Source organism: Falco peregrinus, chromosome 6, assembly GCF_023634155.1.
Source record: "Falco peregrinus isolate bFalPer1 chromosome 6, bFalPer1.pri, whole genome shotgun sequence".
Lineage (NCBI taxonomy): Eukaryota > Metazoa > Chordata > Aves > Falconiformes > Falconidae > Falco > Falco peregrinus.
In genome coordinates, this window is record NC_073726.1 from 44,110,553 (window position 1) to 44,137,940 (window position 27,388).

General features: G+C 40.3%; 1 protein-coding gene across 19 annotated transcripts in view; it reads right to left on the reverse strand.

The window, feature by feature from the left end:
• The window catches only part of NRCAM (neuronal cell adhesion molecule), a 166,010-nt gene extending 153,816 nt beyond the window's left edge, over positions 1-12,194 (reverse strand). For 9 of the 19 annotated variants that reach the window (XM_055808944.1, XM_055808951.1, XM_055808946.1 and 6 more), the window contains exon 1: positions 12,043-12,194. The gene's annotated coding sequence lies outside the window, so the exon portion shown is untranslated. Of the gene's footprint in view, positions 1-11,806; positions 11,988-12,042 lie in introns of those variants that run through there. The other 10 variants (XM_055808961.1, XM_055808959.1, XM_055808962.1 and 7 more) reach the window with 3 other exon arrangements.
• Between the last annotated feature and the right edge of the window lie 15,194 nt (positions 12,195-27,388).

The window sequence follows — 27,388 nt, forward strand, 5'->3', positions numbered from 1 at the left end:
CTTGCTCACAGGAAGCCAATTTGGGCACTTTTACATTTATAGTACATTAATACATAACCTGAAAAATAAATACAAATAAAATAACCTTAGCAGAAACCACAGCTTGGAGAATAAACAGAAATACATATAACGGAAAGCTTTTTATTTGTAGCTACTGTATGATGATACTTGTAATAATTAGAAATTGTCAGTTTAACATTAAAACCATTATCAATTCTCTGGACAGTTGGCTGGATGTGTAAGGGAAGCTCCACCCTCCTCACCCCCCACTTCAAAGTTTAATGAAATAAAGTCTCAAAACTCATTACCTTTCTGTCATCAAGTTTTGTTAATCTAATTAAAAATTTGATTATAACACCATATCATCCATTCATGCTGAAGATTAAGTCAGTGAGGATAATCTGGCCTTGCTGATTCTCCAAACTCTATAATGGTGCCATCTCCCTCAGCCATCTGCAGGAGATTTTCTTTGCAATATAGCTGTTAGCCTTTCAGTATTAAAGCACTATTCAGAATTAAACTAGCTGTATATAAATCCAAGTTTTCTTTTCCATGTCCCCAATAAGATTAATGGCCTCAAATCCAGCTTCATTAATAGCAAAGAAAACTTTTGATGAGTGAGGTACGCTACATGGAATACTTCTGAAAGTAGACTACTTACAACAAACATGTCCTTTCACACACCATTCTTAAACTGTAGTACTGGACAGCAAAATAATAATATTTTTCTGACCAGTGTCAATGTATTTAGTGGAGCAAGCTTTAATATTCTTTAAAAATGTAAAGTTAAAAAACCGAACTGCATTGTACCCATTAATTGTGTCTAAAAGCTGTAATCATAAATTACAATCTCATTAGGACTGGTAGTGTTTGAACAGATAACCACTGCCTCAAAGAACACACAAAATTTAGAAAATAATTTTGTATGAAAACTCACGAGGTCATTATACAACAAACAAAGGTTTTAAGATACTTACTTCAAAAGTCTGACTGTCTAATTACATTTATGTAAGCCTTCTTAAAAGGAACATTTAAGTTTTGTTTTACAGTATTGTGCCTACTATTTATTACACAATGCATTCAAAATAAGATTTACATACTAATTACTTGCCTGTGCCTTAATAGCAGGTATTTGAAAGTCTACCACAGGATGGTAGAAACAGCAATGGAGGGATAAAGAAGACAAGGGACCTAAAAAATGTTGTTCTTCTGGGTCCTACTCACAGACTGTGCAAGTCTTTGTTTGAGAACTAGTGTTCAGAAATTGAATTACATTACAAAGGTTGAGTTACATTTTGTATTCTATCAGAAAAGTGATGGGTGGGTTTGTCCAGCGATATTTAGTGTTAAAAATTACCAATAGCTCTAATTTTGATAGATAGTATTTAATGACGAACAGCAATATATTTAACAGTACATAAAGTGGTTTGAATTCCAAGTCTTATTTCAAGGCAAGGCTAACACAACATCAATTTAGTTCCTTCTTTTGTTAATTATAAAACTAATTTAATATTGAAACTGGGGGAAATTAATCTAATTATAATCAAATAATTCATTATGAAATGCAAATTCATAATTCCACTAATCCCGAGTTCTATTTTTGAAAACCATCAAATATTAGTCAAAGTAGTGCATTAGCTTACCATAGTGAATTATAATTTCCCACAACCATAGATAAAACCTCCCATTAATAAAAGCAAATATTCAACTATTTTTATAGACATGCTTTCAGAAGCAGATGTCTCACACTATCCTTTACTATCCAGGATAAGTCAGGCACCCAACTTTAGGGATCAGCATTATTTTGCATCTTCAGAGAAATATGTGCTTGTACTAACTTGCTATTTCATTTCGGCATTCTATCACAATTCAGAACGTGTGTGTGTGCGTGTCTGTGTGTGTGTTCTAGTCTGGGGAGTAATCACTGGAGCCTAGATCAACATGCCACCAGTGAAAGGTCATTTTCCCACTTGTGAGCAGCAAGACAAGGAACAGACGTGCAGTATTTATAAGGAGAATCTTACAACCAATTTTTTTTTTCACTATGGTTTTTTTTTTTACTTAATTCTTTGCCATTTCAGACAATACTTCACAGTCATTACTATTCACTAAAATAGCTCGAGGTTTTCTCTTAGTAAACAAGAAATCATCATTCTATTCTGATAGTAGCTGTTTGCATATAATTAAATAGACCTCTAATGTTTGCTCTGTCTGCCTTATTTTGTTATCTTCACACTTAATTCTGGTTTCAGCACTTTCTTACTCTTATCTCTTCCATTCTAATTAATATGTCTTTTTATTAGCAGTCAAAACAGGAAGCTAGATATTAATGTCCAATTTGAACTTTCCTATCTACAATAATAAAACCAATGGTATTTATTTACTTTAGCTTGCTGTGTGAAACTTCTTTGTCATGAGTATGGTTTGCAACTGTTGGTGTGTTTTTCAATATCATGTCACCTAAACTAAGCCGGGCGTGGGACTCACAGAGATCTCTGACTCTTCTATGACAGCTTTTACCTCGGGAGAGAAAAGAAAACACTTGTAAGCATCTATACAATATAATGAACATAAAGACCAATCTTCCTACTAATGCCGACTTTTGCATTAACTACCAACAGAATACAGCTATTGCATGTGTTCTCTACAGTTGTGTTTATGTCACTGTATTAAAGGGACAGAATTCAGCCCTTGTAGAGTTATCAAGTCTTATGACTTTAACTGAAATTTTCAAAAACCCAGATGCAAAAATCAACCAACAATTAAGAGCAACTGAGGTTTATTTTCAGATGTTTCTATGCTTCTAGACATCGGGGGGGGGGGGGGGGGGAGGGGGGCAGGGAGCTCGTACACATTTGCCAAGTGAACTATGAAGATACAAATCCTAATAAATCATTAATTCCTGTGATACTGCTCTCAATTCTGCTGGTGTATTTCCCAGGATGCAATGAGAAATCTACGCCCATATTTCAATGCCATGGGAGCACGAAGGTTGTGAAGAGGAATATACAACTTCAGAACCTGGAGAAATTCCCACAGATACAAATTTTGGGGATGATACCTGCAAACCATTTTACAAAGGACTTCTCCAGAAATCCTGCTGTTAAGGTAACCTTGCCTGCTGAAAACAACAGTGGGGAAATGGGAAATCTGGGCCAGCATTTAAGGCTATTTTGATGATGCTTCACTGCAGCACAACTGGTAGAATTGAGACCCCCAGGGGGCAACCAAAGCTCTTAAGACTTGCCTCTAAAGAATACTGTGACTTTGAAACAATGGGATAAAGACTTTGCTTTCCTTTCTAAGAGAGTTTTTGAGGAAAATAAAGACACTACCACTGTATCTTGAGATGATGCATGAACAGTAAAAGCCAACACAGGATATGCTTTAATTAAGCACCTACATTCCTAGCAAGAAAGCTAAATAAAAATTACTCAACATCATCTTTCACTAAAAACAACAGTACAGAATTCCTGAAAAAGGCTACTTTATTGAAGTATTTAATTTTAGGCCCATAACGTTTATTTTCCATTACACACCGAAGAGCAAAATTACATGCTTTAAAGCACACAAATATTATTAATAATAAAAAGGAAAAGAAGAATATGTAAATGCTGGGGGGTCTTTATGAAAACATGAGCTTTAATTCAGACAGAATTAAATTATTCTTTAACTACAAGAAAGAAACTATTAAAGGAGTGCATTTTTCATTTTCAAATGAAGATGGACATGGTCCTGGAAAACATGCTTGAATTAAAATTACTGGACTCAATATAAAGGTAAATGGGTTAAGTTTAACAACTCACTATTTACAAGTCAAACTACATGATCTGATGAACTGTTGTGACTTCCACTGTAGAAATACACAACCACAGAGGAGTTCTAAGCAGACATATTTACTTTCATCTTAAACACTAAATAGTATTATATTTTTCAGTGTATGAAATTCTGTATATCGATACTGTGTTACTTATTCAGTCGTTACCCCCCGTATTTTTACAGCCACAGGCAGTCTTTTTTCTAAGGATTTTGGTTTGGAGTCATTGAACAATGTGTCTGCCCTCTCGTGGTCACACTCACCTTTGTATGTTCCCACGTTTTATCTTTTTTAAGTTAAAAGTGTACTTCATACAACTACCACCTACGAGGTCTAACAGATAATTTAGCTTTTAGTCACCTGGGCTGGCTTGCTTTCCAGTTATGTAATTGCTTATACTTCATCTTGTCAACGTGTAAAAATATGTTAAGGGCGAATGTCAAGAGGATGGGGCCAGGCTCTTTTCAGCGGGTCCCAGCGACAAGACAAGTGGCAATGGACAGAAACAGGCAATTTCAACTGAGCATGGGCAAGAACTTCTTTACCTTGAGGGTAACAGAGCTCTGAACAAGCTGTCCACAGAGGCTGCAGAGTATTCTTCTCTGGAGATATTTAAAACCCACCTGGATGTATGTGACTCTCTGCAACCTGCTCTAGGTGAACCTGCTTTCGCCGGGGCTTGGACTGGATCTTCAGAGGTCCCTTCCAACCCCGACTGTTCTGTGACTCAACTTTATCATGCAGAAATAGCTAGCAGATAATTTAAGATGCTCCTCATTTTGCCCAAACTACAAGAAAGCAGAAAACTTTCCAAAATTCCCTATAATAACACCTGAAGTTTCAATTTATATTGATATTAGATGTTTGATATTGGCTGGGAAAAGATGTTACACCCTGTAATACACTGAAATGCTGGCTACTAGACTCCAAGTTCCATAAATACATGAAATGCTTTTGAGGGAAAAAACGAGATATTTAAAAGACTATTTGCACATGAAAGGTGTCAGAGCTGTAAAATATAGAAACTTCTACGATTTTGTATATCATGCAAGATAGATATAGATAAAAACATCCAATAAGGATGGACCAGGGTCTGTAGCCCAGTTATTAGTGCTGCTCCAGTGACAGCCACATGTTAGCCCATGTAACAGGGGAGCAGTCATGCAGCTTCCATATGTGCTTTGTATTATATATCCAGCAAAAAGTTACAGAAAACTCTTTTCCCAGCTCTATGCCTTCAATCTCAGAGAAGCAGTAGGTGGAATCCTCTTTCCTTCATTATGTGATGCTTTTAAAGACATTAGATGACGTATAAACCACACAGACAAACTTCAGGAGTATTCAAAATACACTTGGTATGCAGAACACTGACATCAGATTTGTTGGTTGGTTTAGATGTCTAACCAAAAACCAGCTCATGAGTAGACAAAAGCAAGCTGAATTATACCTAAGGTACACACAGCTCCAACATGAAGGGTGGTTCCTTCACACACCCACTGATGTTACAAACACCCTTACAGTATTAATTGGACTGGATTGCAGTAAGAGTGATAATAGTTCTTATCTGTTCCATGGCCTAATCAAACCTATGCCTAGGGAAGAATAATGGCACCTGCCACTGAAAGAGAAGCTCAGAAGACTGGATTCTCTGCAACAGCCTCAAGAACATATGCTCCTCCTTCCAGCTTCATTGCCAAGATATTCCCTATCTTTTGGTGTCTGTGAAATACACTATAAATAAGAAATGGTGTTAAATGGAAGCAGGTCTTCTTTACATCTGGTGAAAAGACCATACCCCGTCCAATACCTCCAGTCACAAGGGCTCTTGTTTTCCCGACTTCCAGATTTGATCACTGCAATACTGATGCATCACAATCCCAACTCCAGCTGTTAATGTTACTCAGAACTCAATCCACAATGTGGAAAACAGGTTGCCATTATGTCCTGAACAGATTTAACAACAACAAAACCTCGTCACAGCGGAACCATTACATTGCTCATAACTGAAAATGCTCACCATCCATGGAGAACACCATTCTTCACAGCAGCTGGGCCCAGAACACAAAACTTACTGCTTCAGGACTCAAGAATGACTAGAGGCCTCAGTTTGTCCAACCAAAACTGCATGCAAAAACTCCATTTCTGTTCTTTTCTCTTTTTATGCACAGCTCCCCTTTTGTAAGCTTGAACTCAAATCCTGGACAGTTTTGCAAGGATGGGAAAGGAAAAGAAATACAGCTCCCTTTTGTGAGCTTCAGTAAGAATATCTAGACAGAACAGATTAAAAAACAGTAAAATGGCTAGCACAAACTATTAACATCTCATCTCACCCAAGGTGAGAACCAGGCTTTGTTTGTGGCCATGGAAGAGTTGCAACAAAACTACCAAATTCAGCTGAGCTGAAAACCAAAAAAACACCTTTCATCTTCAAGAAAAGAGCAGCAACTCAAGGGAATTAAGCTTCCTACTGTATATTTAGTTTGTCCGGATACTACAACATCCGTCTACAGGTTGGGAGGGTTTGCTGGAGGGACCTACAGATTCCAGCCTACTCATGAGCAGCAGTAACCACGTCATTAAACCAAGTCACTGTTTATCCAACCAAACGAATAACCACTGCCAAGTTTACCACTTCCTGGTATCACTTGAAAATTGTAATGAAGAAGGCATGTCAAGCACCTCCAGCATTTTGATTCCCATAGAGAGGTGAACAGTGGCAGGAAACCCCACTTTTTAGCCCTTCTTTAACACTGGAGTAGTAGTGAAGAGGACGTCTATCCTGTTACCAAAGGTAACTTGTAGTGTAAAAGCCTACTGATGAACAACACTGAATTTTTAAATACTCTTGAAATGCCCTTTAAATGTCAGGGAATATGCCTTGAAGATAACAGGGGTATGTAACATTTTCCTTCAAATTGCCTGATTTGATAATTCCTAGCAAAAAATCCCTCAACCCTTCACCAACAGTAAGACAAATTCTCGTTTTTCTTTTTCTGCTCCCCTTCAAGTAACGCATTTCCCTGCTTTTGACATGCTCTTCAAAATTCTTCCCTCCCTCAAGACTGGTTGCACTTCCCACCTCACACCAAGGAGCTATCCCCTGCTTCATCCCACACTTTTATGCATGAGTTGTATATACATTCCCTCTCAATCTATTCTACTCAGAACCCCCAAGACTGTTGCCTTTTCTCTTTTAAGATTTCCAGTAAATTTTGTTCCCAACTCCCTCACTTCCACCACTTCTTTCTCATGCAAAAGTCAGTAATACATTTTGTTCTTCATCCTTCTCCTTGTACAGTGGTTCTCCTCATGGATTTTTTTTTTTTTTTTGGCATAATTCATTATCTCCTTTCTTTGAATTTTGTTCATTTCTACTACCCTGCCCACATTGCAGTATTCAGCAGGAAAACTTCCCTTAGCCAGTGCCTATGCATTGGTCAGTTAACTCCATAGTATCATTCTCCACCAGCAGAACTGTTCCCTGACTCCAAATCTTGTACAAAGCTGTCTTTTGCACTAATTGATTATATACAATGCCTTTGCGTACACACAGACACACACAGAGCCCTACAGCATTGTGACAACGTAAAGGCAACTCCTCTATATGAACCCTCAGAATCAAGTTGGACAAATGCAACAACACTGAAAACACAGAAAAGAGGAAGTTAGAAGTGACAGTCACACATCAGAAAGACAAAGAAAATATGTATAAACACTGTAAGCTCCTCACTGAGATAACAGTGTAAAGGAAAATGGTATGTTAATATTTTGGGTAGCTGTCTGGAAAAGCCTAATTAGTGGCCAAAGACTAACTCATACAACCAGGAAGTTATGGATGTTTTCCTCAGACAAGCTGTTAAACAGTAACAATTTACTTTAAACCAGAGGAAATTAAAAGGTCATATATACCTAACGGTGCAGACGAAGTATTAGGACAACTGTATTCCCACTGAGATACATCCAAATTCAGCAGTCTTACATGAGTATTTACAGAATTCAGAGAGACTACGTTTGTACTGATTCTGTCTGATTTAGTTGATGATTTAGACAGCTAGTTCCTTTCTAATGTGGCTGTTTTTTAAAGTTATCACGTCTACATAAGCTGAACTGGCTCTTTTTTTCCTTGCTTGGCTATTTTTGTGCATCTGAGATGCTCTGCGTGAAATGCTGCTTTTTATATAAAGTTTAGTTGCTTAAAGTAGAATGGGGGTACTGTGAGCTCTTACAGAAACATTTTATAATTCAAGCTGTTACGCTTCCATGCTAAAAAGTTAACAAGGGGAAAGCTGTAATGACATTATGAATTGAGCCATTTCAAAACTGAAACAGTGTAGGAAAACAGTGTATTCACAAAATGAATACTAAGATACATTTATCCTGATTCATAGAGCAAAAGAAAAAAAAATTGAAAGCTTCTTAACAACAGCTAATAGAGGATCCAGATGAACATTTCTGTACTTATTCAACATTTACTAGAAGGGAGAAGCTAAAGAGCAATCCAGAGGAGTATTTGCAATGCAATTAGGCCAGACAAGTAAGTCTGAATGTATGCCAGCTGCAAAGGTCTGCCCTTAATTCACACAATCAAATGTCTAGTGTGTCGCACAGTGTCTAGCATCAGTATCTCCAGTACTGAAAGTCTCATCAGATATGTACTTGTTTACTGAGCATCTTAATCGGGGTCTAAACACATATCTAGCTGTACCTTCTAGCAGTCTATATGCCAGTCCATCACCATCTGTCAGTTAAAGCTGCCACAGATAGAAAAAAAATCAATTCAAACAAATGCATTCGGTACTCAAACTAAGCTATCATTCAGATTTCAATATAAGACTTGAATTCCTTTTCAGTGTTCTTCAACTTTGACCCAGCTCTACCCCCTCCTTCACTGAAAAGGGCAAAGACAACAGCCCAGCAAGTGGGACAGGCAAAACAGACCTCCTTTGTTCACTTTTTCCCTTTCAGTTTTCTATTGAGGTAAATAACTGAAAGCTCAGCCAGCCTCCAGTAGCTCAGAATAAGCTCAGAAGCTAGCAATAAAGCTAGCTTGCAACTATCCTTTCCTGGTTAACAAATGGCAGGACAAAACTTATGGTGCATCATGTTAATCTTATTGGAGATTAACTCTTTACAAATTCCCTTAATATTATATTTACAAGACTATTAATAAATGCGTAAGTTACAGTATCTTTAATACTAAACTTAATAGGCAATACACATACTTACCGATTTAAAATGCAACAGATTATCACTGCATAGAAAGTATAACTGAATTTTTTGAATACTATCAGCCCACTCAGAAAGGCAAAATCAAATTCATTGCATATTGCCCAGCAGACAACCTCCTACATTATTCCCTCAGCTTACATTACGCAGATACACTTTCTCTGTATGGCTTCCCGTTTTACCAACTCTGTTCATAACACGTAACAATAGTAACATATCCAGTGAACACTGAATAGCCCAGCTTTACTGTACTATTTCAATACACTAGAAGGTAAAGTAATCAGAGTTCAAGGTGATTTGGGAGAAATGAATGAAACTACAGACTAACAGCAATTCCACAGCCGCAGGCAAAAGAGATCTAATTTTTAGGCTGATTGAGTTATTTGAGCTGTGCAATAATCTACTAACATAATATATGCCCAAACCCTTAACATATTATATGTTATGTCCAGATACCATATAGAGTCATTCCCCTACAGCAGGAAGAATGGGGAGACTAGCATTACCTTTTCCGGACTTGAAATTGGAATCCTCAAACCAATAAAATCTGTCAGAGACACACTTCATTAACCCTCCAAAACTGTAACTTGGTTACTAAAGCTTCTGCCACCACCAGAGTGATGGCAGAGTACCAGAGAGAAACACCAAAGCACAACAAACTAACAGAAGGTAACAGTAAGCATCTACTGGATTTGTTATTTCGTTTTCTGAAAATAAAGACCATTTTAAAAAGCCAAATTTTCTGATTACAACCCTTCTTATCAAACAAGCTGTGGTATACATGCTCTATATTATGCTTGCTGCAAGAAGATAAGGAACGATAACTAAGGCTCATATTCTGGTGATCTCATTCACCTTGAACATTATGACTTTTGAGTATTTTTACCATGACCAGTAAGACTACAGAACTAAGATACCAATATGAGTATAATTAATCGTGGATTTATTCTGCAAGTTGTGAAGAGGGTTTTAGCTCCATCATTAACACCAGCTGGTACACAGTACCCCATCATCTGATGTAGTCACACAGCGGTACAGTTTTCCCTGAGCTACGTTGCCTTTGCACAATCCAGAATGTGAATTCATTCAATGGATCCTGAGTTCTGTCAACGTCAAGTAGTTTTCTGGTTTTGCTTCTCTACATTCAATACTCTCACAATACAACACCTTCCCAATTCCGTATTGATACAGTCTGAGAACTAATTTTAGACACCCAAGTGAATTTCACAGTACTTTGAAATTCAAGTAACTTTTACAGACTTTAGTATCAAGCTTTTTAGCAACTCTGGTCACTTGCTGTGCAATTCCTATTCAAAACTAAGGACAACCATCAACTTAACAAATGTCTGAGGTGTAATCATACAAGTGGCAATAACAAACAGGTTAGACAAATATTATAAATATGCTGCACCTGCATGTCAGGTTTCTGACTTGTAGGTCCTTTGAGATAGTCTGTAATACTACAGTATCCTTCTCTTTCCAGCCAATTCTTTGCCAAAGAATACCAGCATATATATATTGGTATATATATATAGCACTATACCAAAGATGCATCTCCTGGTATATACGCTGCTCTCAAAACTTAAAGTCCAGGTGCCTTCTGATGTTGTACAGTGACTTATTCTACGCACAGTCCCATATAACCACTATCCATAAATTACCACATCTATTATATTAAATTATGGAAGAAGCTGAAATTATTAATAGCGCACCTGTTACACACAATCAAGTTTTCAGGTTTCATCTACCTTTTCTGTAATATACTTAATTAAGAATCAAAATTTATTTTAATACTCAGAAATAAAGAAATATACAAAGACAGGGAAAATTAGAAAAACAGAAACCCAGGTGGTTAACATTGGCTTCTTTAAACGACGAAAAGCTGGACCTTATGGATAAAAGAACGCTGTATCATGATCTATAGGTCCCATTGCAGAATTACATATCACATTTTCCATTGTTTTACCTAACTATACAGACAGCCAAGAAGCAGTATTCCTTTCACAGATTACTTGTCAATATCAGCAGCCGTACTGACTGTGCTGAAACACACTATGATCGTAAATATTTAAACAGCTTGCCATTATTAATCAGGTACTGTTTACACTTAAGACTCCGAAGCCTTGGTTTAAACACATTTCAGACTTCAAAACTAACCCATCTATGCCGAGTTCAGCGGTTGCTGAAGGTTTAGTTAGCGATTACTTTTTTAAGGGAAGAGCAGGCGTCTTTGCTGCTGAGACTTGGTGGCAATTTTCTGCGTTAATCGCCATCAAGAGAGAGGAAGCAGAACAAGGGCAAATAGGAACAGCTCGGGATCCAGCCACATTCCAGCTATTTTAATACCTAAACAAAACCGGCGTTGCGGCTCGCCGCAGGAAGCAAAGCGCAGAAAGGAGGGGGGGTGGCGGGGTGGGGGGGTGGAATTAAATAAAAAAAAGCGCAGCAGCTGATAAATAAACGTGTAAAAGGCGAAACGCGGATCCCGGCGCTTCAGCACAGACAGCTCCCTCCCGCACACGCCGCCCGCCACCGCCCCCGCCGGGCCCTCGCCCCCGCCGGCCAGCGCACGAAATGGCGACCTACCCGCTGAGGGACGTGGGCGCGTCGCAGCCGCGGAGCGTCTCCGACCGGGCCCGGGCCCGGCTCCGACGCTCCGCGGCTGCGACGCGCTATAGCCGGCCCGCCCGCCCCCGGGAGGTCCCCACCGGCCGCCGCAACAAAGCCCCCCGCAGCGGCCGCCGCCGCACCGGGCGGCCTCACCAGGTGCCTCCTCATCAAGCGGCTGCCGGCGTCGCCCGCACAAGGTCTCCGCGCCCCGGCGACCAGCCCGCGCTGCGCCCCGCCCGCCCGTACCCACGGAGGAGCCCCGGCCCAGGCGGTGCGGGCGGGTGGCTCCTCACCGTCGGGGCGGCCACCGGCTGCCGGTGCGGCGGGCGGGGCAGCTCCCGCAGCCTGAAGCGTGGCGCGGGGACGGGGAGGGCCAGGCCGGTACTCACGGGAAGCTGCAGCCCCTCCGCGGGGAGAGGGTCGGCGGGACCCGCGGCCGCGCTCTCCCTCCCCTTCCTCCTGCCCGCTCGCCGGCACAGCGAGAAGAGCCCAGGCAGGCGCGCTCCCGCGCCTATCACCTCCCCGGCACCCCCGCCCCCGTCGCACCGCGGGGCGCGCTCCCGCCGCGGGGGGGGGTGGGGGGGGTGCGGGGGGGCGGGGAAGGCGCGCGTCTGCGCGAGCTGCGCCGGGGCGCGCGCGGCCAGCGGGCGAGGGCGGGGCGGGGCGGAGGTACAGCCGCGCGGGTCCCTCACACCTGAGGTGTCGCGGGGCGGCGAGCGGGCTCCATCTTGGGCATCGCCCCGCGCCACCGCCGGGGGAAGGGGCCAGCCACAGACGTCCTCCGCCGGGGGCGGCTGCCCACCCACCTCCCTCCCTCCCTCCCTCCCTCCCTCCGCCACCTGGGCGAAAACCGCGGTAGAATCGCCCCCGCGCCCCGCCGGGGGACCTGCGGGCTGTGGCGGGTCCCGGTTTCCCTGCCCGCGCCGCGCCTGACAGCCGGCCCTTGCGGGGAGCCGGGCGGGTCCCGGCCCGCCGGGAGCCTCCTCAGCGGCGGTGACGGCCGCCCCCCTGCCCGCCCCGGCCGGGGAAAGCCGAGCACTCGCCGAAGCACCCCCGCACCCACCCCCGTCAGCGGTGCGGGCCCGGGCAAAGGCAGCGTTTTAAATAGACGCATTATTTTAGCCCGGCAGTGCCCCTCTAAATAGATGGTTTCAGCTAGTTCCCAAACTGGAGACAAGGATATTATTTTACGCTCGAGAATAGTCCTATTGAACTCGGTAGTGCAGCTCGCATGTGTGTAGTTAAACACGGGTGTTGGCAGGATTGGAGCCAATAATTTTGGCCGTTGTGGGTACAACAATACAGTAAATGAAACTGACTTCAGAAAGACAGAGGCTTGCATTGCCGGCTTCTTCTGGGGGGCGGTGGAATCCTCCGCGGCATGCCAGTTGTCCTGGGGACTGCCGCAAATAGCGGGGCTGCTGGCCTGCCCACAGCCCGTACCAGCACGATCTTCACCAGTCGGAGCAAGATTGAATTAGGTTAAATTTCCAGTTCACAAGTTCAGGAAGTCAGATGCTCAGATGTGATCGCTTGAAGAGAAGCTCTGGATGAAACTGTTTGGAGTCGTCTTGGATGAGGGTTATGCCAAACAAGCTTTCTGCTGAGCATGCCTCTCAATTGAGAGGTGCTCACAGTGCTCACCTTCCCTTTTACATCTTGCATTCATTTAATGCACAGTGTCAGAAAGCATTTTAATATCGGTTTGAGACTTATATAGACTATGCTCAATATTGCTCAAAATCAATACAAGTCTATGTTTAACGTATAGTAAATGTTATCTGCCACTGCTGAACTTGCTTTTGGATCAGCCATTTCAGGAACAGCCCTTTGTAGATTGCAAGGTGGCAACTTTTATAGTGGTTAACTCTTCATTATACATTTCAGAAGACAGCTCTCAAGGTGAACTCTAACTCAGTGGTGAGAACTTAATAGTGCAAAACACAATGATGAACAAAAAGCCCTTACTCTGCATCTCTGCAGAAACCCCATTACGACTGGCAAGTTAAATCTGACATCTGACCTACTGAAAAACAACACTCTAGATGAATAAGAGATTCTATAAATGATATAGCACATGGATATAAATATCCAAGGGTTAAACAATAAGTGAGACGCTACTGCTTCAGACTTTGGAGATACTCCAGCTTCTATCAATCTGAGGCCAGGATATTATGTTTGAGATGTGAATATGCAAAGAAGATCAGATGGATGTGAAGAAAGTCCTTTTTATAAAGAGAGGGCAGTGCTTGAATTTATTGCATACCCCTAAATGTTCTTCCATTTGTTGCGCTTTTTTGTTTGGTTGGTTTTGGTTTTGCTATACAACTGCCATATTCCCAACTAATTTATTTAATCTTAACTACAAAACCACCGTGGTCTAACACGGGGGTGAAAACATTAGAATATTGCCTGACTTTGCTTCCGAGGTACTATGTTCCATAAGGAGAATATGTAGCTACTCCTTGAGAAAATAGGGGTATAAAATGCTGAGAGAAGGTTCTCAGACAGCTCTTTTTTTGCATCCTTGTCAGATTCCCAGGGAAACATAGTGATCCAGACCTTCAGAAGGTGGACTGAAGAACTACAGGACACTTCAGGGGAAAGACTTCAGTTGAAAGTTTAACTTTCTTAAAATGTAAGAGCAAAGATCTGGTTAGTATTTGGATAGCAAATCTACCAAATTTTATAAGCACAAACCAGTCGACTGTGGCAAACCACTTGGTGTAGGTTAGACCACAGAAACAAATAAAAAAAGAGATTTCACTGTTGCAGGGAGGGTGTAATAAACAGCTATATTGGTGTATGATTAGGCTGAAATGTTGTAGCTGGTATAATACCATTATGATTAAAATGGAAAATTAAAACTCCATATTATTTATATTACTGAGATAAACAAACACACGCATAGAGTAGCACAAAGCAGAACTTTCCAAATGGTGACACACATATAATTATCAGTAAACAAGTAAATTCAAAGGTTTATACAGCCTATTACCGAGCTAGGAGGTATTTCTGCTAGTGATGGCATCCACTATTGTGGCCATCCGTACTGGCAGTAGGATGGTGGCACCAAGCAAAAAGAAACAGGTGGGTTTGTCAGTGTGGACAACAGCCATTATGATAAGCAGAAGCTGTGTGGCTGAAGGAATATTAGCTTTTGGAGTTCTCTGCTGCCTTGCAGGTCTGTAGTCATTATACTACTTTTTGCAGCATTTCTCCTCACTTTGCCTGCTGCAATTATATCCATGGATGGGCAGTTCCAAATGTAGTGGTTTAGCCTTCTTGTTGCTTTAATATCAACCTTGATTCACTTAGCTATCTACTGCCTTTTTCTCCTTCTGTGGTGATCTGTTACAGTTTTTCTGTTTGTTTACGGAAGCATTGATCAGGTACACAACACATTCACTTAATTGGTACACAAAATTGATACACATACACATGATCTCAGCATTGTGACACAGGAAAAGCAATCAAAAACTTGCCTGTGGTGAGTATCAGTCACGATCTGGACATCTGCAAAGTGTCTTTAGGAAGAGGTTACCAAATAAAGTATTCAGAGGGCTGGTACATTGGAAGAGGCTAGTGTTAGATGAAAAGAATTCTTAGACATTTTGTTCCTGGACCAGACCTTTTTAAGGGATATGGAAAGACATCTTGGGTTGTTCATCTCACCTATCTTTAGATGTCTACTATGTGAACGTCTGCATCTGAGCTAGTCACTCTCTTCACTGAGTGTAAAGGGAACCAGAAATAGGCACTTTTATTCTATGATTCATCTAACCTATTTTAGATGCCTACGTTAGCATAAGCTGAGTTGCATCCTAGAAATGCCTGTTTCTCCCCGTTGACTGTAACAGGACCAGCGGGTGTCTTGTTCAGCTGTAAATGTCTACATTGTAAGAGTCTACATTTACTCAGCTGAATGCCACCCGTGTGTTTCTAACATGAGTTATCCCACTGTACCACTATTGCACTTGTTTTGAGGTCTTACAATGGTGAATGGAGCACGGTGTAGCCCCAAAAAAGTAAAATGGTGAGGAATATCCAACTGAACACATTGGAAGTCAATAAAATTTAGACTAATCATATTCAGTAGATTATGGGGCCTCCCAATCAAAAACTGAACAACTTTTGAGATTCATTTTAATCTAATTTATTTATGAGCATTTCAGATTTCTTTTTGCAGGATCTTCTGATACCATAACAGTAAAGTAAATGTACTTACTGCTGGACTAACACTTTTCAGAAGCTAGTGTTTATTTACTATAGCAGCATAAAATGTGGATATTTCTAAAGCAGAAAAGAGACCAAAGACAAGATCAAAAGCTTAAGTGGTAACGTCTAATGTTGAAAGCTGCACTACTTGGTATGTGGTAACAAAATCAGCTTTCACAGAGAACCAGACAGGGGATGTGTTTTGATGTAAAATATGTTGAGAACTAGGCTAGCAAGAAAATCGTACGGGAGAGACACTGCACAGAAGTGTTCTGATGTGCTGTCAAGAATTGAAAAATAATACTTAAATTTAGGCTTCAGAAATACTCTCTCAAAAGACAATTTGTGACTACAGTTAGGTACTGCCATACCTGATATATAAGCTATAACCTAGGTTTCCCGTACAAGAAATCAGGGTTCTTCTAGCACCTAAGGCAGCTAGCAGGCTAAGCAAAGAGCCAGTTAGTGACAGTCACACAGAAATGCTGTGGTTTTAATCTTGCCATTTTAGGACTCGCTGGGAGACACTGCCAGAGATTCACAGGGCTGAAACTTCCTTCAGGAATTAGATGCTTGAATGCAATATGGGAGGAGAGGATCCTGTTCTTCGACAGGCAGATGGAGTGGAGGAGCTGCTGGTGCTATCACCTGTCCCATCTTCCATTAGCTTGAGTGCTGAGAAAGGAAGTAGGAGGTCTGGGTTCAGTTGTTTCCTTTGCTTAATGAACTTTACTTAATGAACTTTTAACTTCTCTGGGCACAAACAACAGCATCTAGGAGAATCTGAGGATGAAGACAGTTTTCAATGCACTCCCTTATTGATGCTCTTCCACCTTGTACAGGATAGTTAAACACTGAAAGAAAGTAAGATCACACACATAAAATACATCTTGCACAGACAGAAACTCTGTAATCGATATATTTGCCTGTGTATTGGGAATCTTGAGTTCTAACCCTATATCTGCACATATTTCACTGCTTTTTTCTGGGGGTTTTTTTGTTGTTTTTTTTTTTTTTAATTAAATTTATCACTGGCCTCCCTTCTTCCCAATAGCCTGACTATCTAGACTAATGTTCTCTTTTGTGCCTATGAGTATTTAATAATTCCATGCAAAGTGAAGTACCTTTGGGAGGAGAGATGGCACCACCATTTTATTTTTGAATACTCCATTTCTTAGCTGGTAGTTAGCAAAGGCTGGAAAAGGAGTTAAACAAATGTTTCACACACCCTGGACTATTCTAATCACAGGAAGATACTACCATCAGCTCGGTTTTGTGTCAAGTTTAATCTACCAGATGGATGTCCTCTGAGAATGCTTAAGAGATCAAGTTTTCAGATAAAAGAGAGAGGTGAAGTTTTTGAAACATCCACAGATACCAAAGTATGCAGACCACAGTACGTTTGGCCATGCTCAGAAGGTGATCTCAAGGAACATAAAGGACCGTTGGAACTTGTCAGAAACTTGAGAGAGAAAGGATTATATAAACTATGTATTCAATGTGATCCGTGGCATATTACAGAAACTACATCTATTTTTGACAGCTGTACTCAACATGGTGAAATGGCTCAAGTCAATGGAAATTTGATATTGATTTCAACAGGACCAATATTTTATCTGGTATATAAATAAGGAAGTCCTTCACACACAGCAGATTAAACCATCTGCAAACACCAAACACATTTTGTGTGCATGATTAGAGTTCACATTTTTCCATTAGAAGATACTGGATGAGACAGTTAAAAATCTCTTACAAGCCTAAGTCACAGGTCAAGGTTCTTGAAAAACTGCTCCACAAACATCAAAAGTCTACAGACACCAGGAAATTTATCCAAGGGACTTCTACAGAGCTGAATACTAAGCAGCTCCATTTTCAAAAATGGCTTAACTTTAAGCTAAGCTTGACCTTATGATTTAACCTGTTACATCTTTAAGCTATGTGTCTCGCAGGTTAAGAGTGTTTGTCTTCAGCGGGAGTTTTCCATTATGGAAATGAGCTAGGAAGCAACTCCAAGATTCTGGAAAATGCCTAATAATAGTTATTAGAGCTGTTAACCCTTGCTTTAGTGAAACTTTATTCCAATCCACCATGCACTTGTTTATTGTGCATATACATCAGTTTATTAATGATTCACACATAAAAAAATTAAGCATGCACTTAAGTCTTTTCAGATGACAGAGAAAAAGAGCAAAGTTGGTGAAAGAGTAAGGTCTCCTGCCTTTCCCAGCACACGAACATGAATTTTGATCACATGTAGTAAGGCTTAGAATGAAGGAAAGGTTTTGCCTGGGAAACTGAGAAGAAAGAGAGGAAAACTGCGGTAAAAAATTACATCAATTAAGTCCTTTTGAAGTTACCCTTTAGTCTTGAAGTAGAAAAACGCCCAAAGGGCTTTTCTAGTCTGCTTGCTTAAGATACACCTTCCTCTCTAAGTCTGTTGGACCTTCTAAGGATGAGATGAGTTTTAAATTAAAAACACACCATTGCCCCTATGTTGCAATTATGTTTGCTTATGTTTGAATTCCCTGAGGCAGTTTAAGTGAGAAAATCTCTGGATAAATTGACTGGCTTTACTAGGTTCCCAGAGGAGAGACATCAGTGTATGGTCCTTATAGATTTCTGAAGCAGATGATAGTGAACAATCAGCTTTGGGGTTTTTTCTGCATAACCAAACATATTGCCAGGATTCTCTTGTACTGGTCACCGTATCAGATAATTATGTATTCCTAAAGGTCCACAGAACTGTAATTACTTCAAGTGAAAGGTTTCACTCTTCATGTTTTTATTTCTGTCAGTCCAACATACCAAAGAAAAAATTATTTCTGACCCTGAAATGTGCAATTCATACAGGCAAAACACCCAGGACAGGAGGAAAAGCAATACCTGCACAGCTTATCACCTCAATAACAGTGCCGGCTGTAATGCAGTATGTGAGTATTCTCAGCTTTAACTGGCAGGGAGGTTAGTTAATAATTCATAGGGTCTGTCATAATCCAAGCACCAAATGGCGTTTAGAAGATGTGATTGATGATCACTGCAACAGCTAATTACTAGCCATTTGGGAAGCCTGGAAGAGGAGCTGAGATCCCCTGGGAATGTTCTAGTTGTGATGACCTCTAGGTTTGAATTTAGTTTAAGAAATCTGCCCCAGGTGAATCAAATACTTTGAAGGACTCAGAAAAAAAAAAACAAAACCCTGAATATGTTTAATGTGGATCACAAAAAATGACTTAATTAAAAACAATGCATTTGTGCATCACAAGAGATGTACACATTTAACAAAAGAAAGGAATTTTAAAATTAAAAGATGGGATGTTCTAAATGCTGACAGGTGACATTCTGTTGGAAATAATTCTCCCCATGCTTTTGACATTCAGTTGAGGTGCAGCAAATTTTGAAAGGTCCTGTTGCATGTGCAGATGTGACCCTCAGCATAACAGAAGTAATACCTTTCTGTTTTCTCCTCATTGCTAATAGAAAATTGCATTGATACATGAACAGCATAAGCAGATCTATTAGGTTTACCATTCTGTCTCTAGCAGATGAGTTTCTGCCTGTGTTTCTGTATTTTGTTTGATCATTTTCAATTCATGGTATACCAGCATCGCACTTCTTAGTAAAGCTACAGCGTGCTTCACTAAGTCCTCTCCTAGTTGATCTCTTCTAACCCCATGCCCTTTGCCAATAGACCCTGAGCTTCATTATTTTTCCTTTCTTTTCTGGCAAGAGCATATAATTTTCCTTTCACAAACTGAAGGAAAGTGACACAATTTCTAAGAATAACACTGGAAATTACTTTTCTCTGTCTCACTATTTACACTTTGCTGGAAGAACTAGTATCACATACAGCAATTATCGTGAAGTTTGGTATTTTCCATCTGTGTGCTGTATGTCACTCAAATGCATGAAAAATGTTAGTTAATGATGTATGGTCCCTGGTGTTCACGCTTTTCTCTCACTGGAAGCGAGCCCTTTTCCAGTTTGTGTTCCTAAGATTGTCAGTCTTTCAGTCTGTGACTGCCCTTACTCCTTCCAATGTGCTCAGGCAGGGCTCACATTTAAAGGATAATCACTCACCTCCTCTGGTGCTGGAACCTGCTTCCCTGCTTGCTGTGATGCTGACTGCTACAAGAGTCCAGCAGTTTCCTCAGCTCAGGAGTTCCCTTGAATATTTTGAAAACTTGCAGTTTTAGTAGTAGTACAGGTACCAGCAGTATGCCCCCAAATCAGCCGGCCGAAGTCACAGAGCACAGACTCTGTGCTGTTTCGTCACCAACAGTGGTGTAAAGTTTTTGTGGTTTACTCAAACTGTCTAAATACCAACTGAATTTTTCATTTCTTTAATAATAAAAGCAGAGTGGAAGCAAGTCTAAAAAGGTAAAGCATGCAGTTTTGTTGCTCCTTGGTGCTGTAGAGCCTAACTGATGACAAGCAATATGGTTGGTCCATAGGCTGGCACTAGCTCTCACAGGTGTAGCTGGCAGACTCTTAGAACCCAAAGCTGGAGGCAAGGTGAGCCGGCCAACCTTAGGAAAGGCGGTGGAAAACTCTGGAGCTATGGAACTGATTCCCGAACTTTTAAATCTAATATGATCCTTAAAATGGCACAAGGAGAATGTCTGTACTCCTTACAGGGAACTTTTAAATGAGTGTGGATACATCCAAGTTTTTCTGGAGTCAATACATCCAAGTTTTTCTGGACGTGTGCCTGCACCTGTTCACTATTTTCCACTACCATGGACCACAGAAACAGCTTTAAGTCTGAGTTTCTGCACATATTTAAATATGCTAAATAACCATTTTATTTTGCACATTCAATGGTAATCTGCATATTTGATATATGAATGTCTGTGATCAATCACAAGTGAAGTTGTGGCTTAATTTTTCAGTCTGTGCCTTCAAGACAAATAGATTAATCTGTCATCTAGATTTCTCTTCAAAAACATGGTATATATACCTTTGACATCAAACTTTTGTTTTTTTCTGCTAACCTTCACTTAAGTTCTGAAGCTATTTTTTGTTGTGATTAGTGACGAACCTTCTACCATAACCAAAATCAATCCCTTGGCACTATCTATGATCTTCTGATATTTTAGCTATGTAATAATGATTTTCTCATTTCTCCAATCATCTGTTGTTCCGGGAAACATTTGTTCTCCACTCAAAGGTTTAGAAATGCTCTAACACTGACTTTTTTGAGCAGGAAAAACAAGGCTATTGCTTTTTTTGCTGTAACACTTTCATCATTCTTTGTTCCATGGCACAAATTCAAGAAGTAACATGAAGAGAGCTATCTTAGGCAAGTACACTCTTGTCCAGAAATAAACAGAGAAATAGATGAGCACAAAGACTGTTCTACAAATCATTTAACAATTGTTTATAACAGCAGCATTAGGTTTCAAAATTAGGCAAGGCATGTGACCATTCATGTGTCAAAGACAGTACTTTAAAAACACAGCATTGGAGGTACAGGGACATCAGAAGCCAAACCAGGCATAGTCAAGTTCACAGGGCAGAGCTAAACAAAAAAAAAAAAAAAAAAATTTCTTCAGAATGTGGAACAATGACATAGAAAAAAGCCTCTATCTTTTCAGGGAAAGAGAAAGGGAAGATCTTAAAGCAGTACTCGGGTAGGAGCTCATATAGAAATGCTGCCATACCTTTTGTCCCTAGGGAAGTGAACCTAGACTTTGATTCACAACAGCTATTGTTCTAGACCTTGAAAGCGAGATGAGAATGAGGCAAGATGACTTGTCTGAGAAAAACTATGAAATCCCAGACATCTTCACAGAGCTGTGGAAGAGTAGATGCAGCTGAGCGTGCAGCAGACTGCTTGCCACCATCCACTGTGACATCTTGTTTTAGTAAGGAGAGAGACATACATATGCGTAGAGATAAGAGATACAGAGCTCTGACACCTATACCTCAATAAAAGCTCAAAGATCTAAGATACTAACATTGAGCCTTCTGTGATCTGATTTGTTGACCTTCACAGCAGGTGACTGCAGATAAGAGGCTAACACTAAAATACAGACTAGCTGTAGCAGGTATTGTTTAATTCAAGCTAAATGAAGACTGCGGTGCTGTATCTCTATAAAGCTATTTGAGCATGTCTGCATCAGATTAGAAAACCAACTACATTCAATCATTTTCTAATCTGCTGTTTACTGTTGTGGAGAAGGGGTTTATGAGATGCTATGTGTTTGTTTTTACAAATACAGTCTGACAGGGTGACTTACCTTCTGAAGAAGCTCTTTATTCTTGTTTCTTTTTAGGTAACTAGGGAAGAAAAGCTGTCCAGGAGCTGTCATGATAAAAAAGTACGTATTTCTGAGCACCTAATTAGTTCTGTTTGCTACTTTGTACAGACTTCGAGGTCTGCTTTGTGCGGTTTCAGATTCATCTGTTGTCTCCCCTTAGCGTGCCTCTGGCAGCATCCATAATGTTTCAGGGCTCTGGAGAAAGACCCAGCTGATGGCCAGGGCCATGTTCCTCCAGTAACAGGACTCTTACAGTACCACTGAGATCGCTTCCTCATGTGGTCTGCAGTGATGTGAGACTGCCAGCACATATTCCATGCCACCTCCATGATGCATGGTTTTGCCCACATAGATGGCACATCTCTGCAAAAGCATGGCAGCACAGGCACATGTGGAGATGAATTAAGTTTTTCAACCACCAACAGGAGATTGTCCTCTCACATGATAGAAAAGTTGACACATGGAATAGTGGCCTGCTTATTCCCATGTCACCCCATGATGACAACCAAAAGTCATAAAAGTAGGTTTTGCAGAACAGAACCAGTACTTATGCTTGGGCTTGCTGGGGAAACATGCTCCCTTCCTCCCACACCTGAAAACCTGCTCTAACACCCCTTAGCCCAACACTGAATCTAGCTTGGGAACTGGTGTTGTCTCATAGTGCAGTAGATTTCTCCAGGACAGAAGGTTGGCATGGGAGTCTTCTTTTGAGAAACTGTCCTGGGCAGAAAGAAGGCATGGCACCAGCTCCATCCTAAGAATAACTCTGCCCATTTCACAGACATCCCTGTATGTCACCTGGGCATTTGGTACCAGGTCTGTCAGGGATGCTCTTATAGTAAAGGTTACCAAAATGAGGTACCTGCTGTCAGCTGGAGTTTATTTGTTCTGGGGATTCCTCTGAAGTTCTTTTGCAATGGGGAACTCACCATGGGGACATTCTGCACAGAGAGCTCTTGACACTGCCAGTCAATGGCTGTAGGCTTTGGGGGTCTAAGCCAAACTGGAAATCAGACATTTTGAAGCATTTTGGAGACCTGAGAAGTAGTCCTTTCCAGTGCTTCTAGTGACTTTGAGCTGACTGTGGGCTATAGTGACCATGGAGTATTGTTTTCTGAGGCCTGGCTGCCAGAGCTTCTTCTGTACAAAGTAGCTATTGTGAGGGAGGAAAGCAAAGGCATTGTGTCCTGGACAGCAATAATGATCCAAGTCTCCTTCCTCATTATCTCCAGCAGGAAGGAGAAGTATCTTTTTCTGTGTGGATTGATTTTGTAAAGGCCTGACCAGATGGAGTGCGTACTAATATGAAGTGGCTACCACTGTACTGTGGAGGAAGAGAATATCTGCTGAATACCTACCTATTGCTGCCCGCGTACAGCTGCCACAGCGTCCCATGCCAGCAGAGGCCACTTGCAGAGTGACCAAGTGGCCATGCAGCCGAAACTGCATGAAGTACGGCTGCCTTCTGGGTGTGCCACAGTGACAGTACCTTCCACCTACTCGTATCAATTGCTGAGAAAAGACAGTAGCCACTCTACATTCTTGATCTAACTTGCTGGATACATTTGGTTCTGGAAACTAATTGCTTTTTTTAAGTTGGTTGTTTGTTTTTTTTTTTAAATTAAATTTCATTTGAATTACAATGTACCTGTTGTAAATGTATTGGTTTGAAGAGATGATGTTTACCTGAGAGGCTGCAGTGTGCTGAGCCCTGCATAATAGATGAGGAAAGGCTTTCCTTTTCTCAAAGACAATCTGAAGTGAATGCACTTTACAGGCCAGAGATAAAATATATAGGAACAGCATCACATGGAAAGTATTTTGTCTTGATTTTTTCTTTACTATCTCTAATATACACAACTATTTTTATATACATATAAACCCATGCAATAAACAGCTGTCCAGAGCATACTTGCTTCCTGACAATCTCATCTAAACTTTGCTTACTGATCTGTAGTTCTTCCTAAGAATTTATGATACATCTAGTGCAAATTATTTAAAACTCAGTCTGCTGTAGAAATATTATTGTCTTTCCTGTGGTATTCATACCCAGATTTGTCTAAGTATTGTCCAGACTTGCTTGGTGATGGCTTTAAATCTAACACTTACCAAGAAATAAACCAGCTAGAAGGGACACAATGCACAAGTTTTGAAGTTTCAAGTTTTGCTTATGTCTTAGCAGACTCCGTAAAGTAATGCTTTGAAGTCAAATTTAATAGTGCCAATGGTTTTGTCCTTTGACTCCACATTTTAAGCAGTAACTGAGATACCTGCTTTTCCTTGCAGGAAGATAGAAATATCCTGTACTCAGCTTTTAAAACTCTCATTAAAACCAACATTTCTTCTTTTTTTCTTTACAATATAGGTCTTGTCATTTTGTTGTTTAAAGTGTTCCATGGCTGCCTGACTTGCCTCCCTGAAAATGTATTCAAACGAAGTACGAAAGGAGAGGACAGGATCATATTTATGATTTCTACAGAGCAGCCAGTGAGGAAGCATGGAACAGCAGTTTTGCTGAAATTATGCCCAAAAGTAGACACAGACCAGGTTTTGAATAAATTAATTCTGGGGATTTGCTATCAAAATTCTGAGACATTCTGGAAGATGATAGTATTGTGATGATTATCTTATTCAACTACGAAATAATGCTGTGAGCACAGAAAACTGTTCCTTTTGCAGTTTACAAAATTTTGAAAATGAAAAAAAGATTTTAAATGCTAAAATTATGTTTGCTGAACTCTGCATTGTGCTTTAACGGTGTTAGTAACCTGTCCAGGCCACCTCTGTGATTTTACATGAAAATGCTGTATCACAGCTTCTTCCTGAAAGGTAAAGATTTCAAAATGCTACTGTATCTTTTTTATGCTATTGCAACTATATGGTGAAATAGCCATTGATGATATTGTTACGAGAAAACAATAAATTAAATTAAATCATAAGTAACAAGCAAAATTACATTGCTACTAAGGATTAAACATTCATTACCAGGGATATAAGTACTGGAGTATTTCAGTGCTTGTTTAATTTTTATATTATGCTGAAAATTGCTAATGGTTCCCCCTTACCGAAGTCTGCCAATTTCATTGAAATAAGTAATAGTATTGTCCTTGTTAAATCTTGAAGGAAGAACAACAATAATAGTAAAAACCCCATACTGTTATATAAGTAAGTGCAAACAGCGAAGGCCGTCAGCAAAGTATTGCACCAGGTGACACACTGGAATTAACTGGTACATACCAGGAGCGTACCTGACTGTAGGTGTGGGAAAGAGGAGGCCGGGGGTGAGAAGGCTGAGCAGCAAACAGAGGGTTCGGGGGGCAGCAGCCCCTTGAGTTCACACCTCAGCAATGTGCAGCTGGAGCAAAGAGCAAGCCTACTCATCTTGAGGCTACAGAGTTTGAGGAAGAGGCATTTGGCATGCTTGTTTTTCCTTGAAAATGAATATGATTACATTAAGAATATACATTACTTCTAGCACTGAACCATCCCTTAACTGGAAAGTTCTGCAAGGTCTGAAAATTCATCCCACTTCTTAGGCATCAGTGCAAAAAAGAAAAAGTGGTTTTGCTTTCTTGCCTTATGTAGTCGAACGTACAAGGCTATGGGTTTATATCACAGCTGCACCTGGGAGAGCAGTCCTTAAGCAGAAAGAGGAAGCCTTAACACAGCCTCTCCTGCAGCAGATTATGTCTGTATTTAATACTTGACATTTTGAGAATAGTCTTTTAACCAAAGAAAATCAGCACTATTTGGACCCAGCAGCATATAAGCATTTTAATGTCTGATGAAAAATTAATGGTGCCAATGAGTAGTAAGCACACACTAGATTTTTCCTTCACCTTTCATGTGTCTTGTATTACTTAGCCTCTCAGCTCTCTTCACCAGCAAGGAAAGCAAAATAAATTAAATGCTCCGTCAGTGGTGGATCAAAGACAAGAACCTTACTTAGATCAATCCTTATCTACTAGGCCTAATGAGGAGGAGCTGTTAGAAGCTTCCATAAGCCTATAGATTCTGTTTTATATAAGGGGCTAATGAGTTCTTACCTGCTGTGTGGGTTAGAACGGATTCAGCTGGTCATGGAGACTAGTAGCTGTTCTCATAGTGCTTTATACAACACCATTTTCAGGAGCTAATTTTCTAAAACTAACACTAAAACAGTTTCTTTTGCTCTGTTAATTATTTTTATAGCTATTCTGTAATCTTGCTCCATGGGACTTTAGCACCTTTTTACCTTCTGGCTAAATTTATTTCTGGTCAGGTTGAGCACCCCTGTTTTTATGCAAATGTCCATCAGCATATGCTTCTTGAAGTATTTTTAAACAGCACCATGTACGCCCCTTCCAGCCCTTGTTTTGTTAGATGAAACAAACCATGCCCTCTTAATCTTCCCTTTGGCAGCCCTTCTTTGCATCTGTTTTAGTCTGAGTATCTCTTTCTCTAATAGTAGTGACCAAAACTATAATTACATTCGACTGCTGCTGACTGTGCTTTCTGCAATAAAATCAGTATCTTTGTATCACTGCTGGAATGGACACCGACAGGAAATATACTAAAATCCATGATCACACTTAACACTTAAAAATTTTTATTTTCTTTTCTTTGGTAATGAAATGTCCTTCAATTAAGATCTTCTGCATAGATAATTAGAAACCAATAGATGAACTAGAGGCTTTTTCTGACTTTGCATAAAAGGAGATTATATCTATACCTTTTCATTTCATGGTCTGGACTCTTTCTTGCTGCCTTTCAAAATCAGAGCAAGGAGATTATGTCAATTTTGCAAAGATTTGTTTAGAAAGTTATCATTTAGCCACCTGTGAAGTCCACCTCTTAACATTAGTAACTCATAAGTTTTAATTGTTTAAAAATTAAATGGAAATGTTATCACTTTGATTACTACAGGTAAGCATTTTCTTAAATACTTATCCCAAAAACCTATGACTGCAAACTTACGAATTCAGAATAACACCTTTGATAGCCTTATGGATGATGCCATGACTTTGCTCTTTGCCAGGGGAAAAAGTATTATTATGTGTGTTGTTCCAGCAGACTATCACATATTGTCTAAGTTGCTGGCAACACAGCTTAACTCTATACAAGGTGCCTTGATCAGAACAATGGTGAAGTTTCTTTGTTATATGCTTAAACTATCTCACACCGATGGGAAAGGCTTGATCTTTTCTTATTATTTTACTTAGTTCTTAATAGTTGGAATGAAGAAGGGAAGTTTGTAGGAAGTACAGTTGCACCAAGA